The following is a 1,353-nucleotide window of genomic DNA, read 5'->3' on the forward strand; positions in this document are numbered from 1 at the left end:
GAAAAAAGGGGGGAAAAGGGAGGAAAAGGGGGGAAACGGGGAAAAAGAGGGAAAAAGAGGGGAAAAAAGGGGAAAAAAGGGGGAAAAAGGGGGAAAAAGGGATAAAACAGAATAAAAGGGATAAAAGGGAAAAAAGGAAATAAAAGAGGGAAAAAGGGGGAAAAAAGAGAAAAAGGGGGAGAAAGGGAAAAGAGAGGAGGAAAAGGAAGGAGGAGAAGCCAAAAAATGTCCAGAGTGGAACCAGTGACTCCCGTTTTCCACACAAAGCATCTCCAAAACATGGATACCTGTGTCCACTGCAGGATGGGGGGGAAGTGCCTCTGGAATAACATGCAATTCCTCCCAAAAAACAGCTTCCCTCGGGTGTTTTTAAGGGATTTCTGGAGGTTTGGGAACAGGCTGGTCCCGAGTTTTCACCCCAATCCTCCCACCCCGAGCTCTTGGCACGACTTTTCCCTCTGGAAGTGAGAAAAACATCCCCTCTTCCACCTCCCCACGACGGGTTTTGTGGGAAAGGGGAGGGAAATGACTCCAGGGATTCGTTGGAGTGGAAATAAAATGGATTTGGGAAAATCCAGAGCCGGAGAGGAGGAATGTCGGGAAGGGGGTTGGGATGAGTTAAAGGGTGGGAAGGTGGGGATGGAAAACGCGGCTGAGGAGGGTTTGGGAATCCCGAGTCGTTCCCAAAATGCGGTAAAAACATCCCGAGGGTTAACGGGAAGCAGCGGGAAGGATCATTCCGATCCCAGGGATCGGGAATGGCCACGAGATGGGGAGGGAGAAGGGGTTTGGGAGCCCCCGGGAGAGGCGGATTCCCACAGGGAATCACGGAATGGGTCGGAAGGGACCTTAAGGATGATCCAGGGATATATTCCACTGGATCAGGTCGCTCCAAACCGGCCTGGAACGCTTCCAGGGATGGGGGAATTCAGAGGGAAAAGCTCCAAGGAGAGGCACGAACTCCCTGTCACCGCCGGAGCCACCGAGAACGGGATCGATCCTGCAAATCCCACACCTGACAGGCTCTTCCCGACATTCCCAGGCTCTTCCCGACATTCCCAGCCGCTTCCCGGCGCTCCAGGCTCCCCCTCCCACCCCCAAATCCTGCCCTGCTCCAGCTGCTCTCCAGGAAGCCGGAGCTTCCCGGGGTTGAGCCGCAGCTGCTGCCCGGGGTTCCCGGGGTTAAAGAGCCCAGCGGCCACTTCCAGGGCTTTCTCCTGAAATCCCGGCTGCGCATTCCCAAGGGGAATGCTGGATCCGGCCTCGGGCGTGCGGGACACGGAGSGATTTTGGGGGGGAAGAGGGGGCAGAACCTCCCCATTGTGACTCCCCTGCGAGTCCCCCCCGGGGACC

This window comes from Manacus vitellinus, unplaced genomic scaffold (assembly GCF_001715985.3).
Source record: "Manacus vitellinus isolate BGI_N305 unplaced genomic scaffold, ASM171598v3 scaffold_64_pilon, whole genome shotgun sequence".
NCBI lineage: Eukaryota > Metazoa > Chordata > Aves > Passeriformes > Pipridae > Manacus > Manacus vitellinus.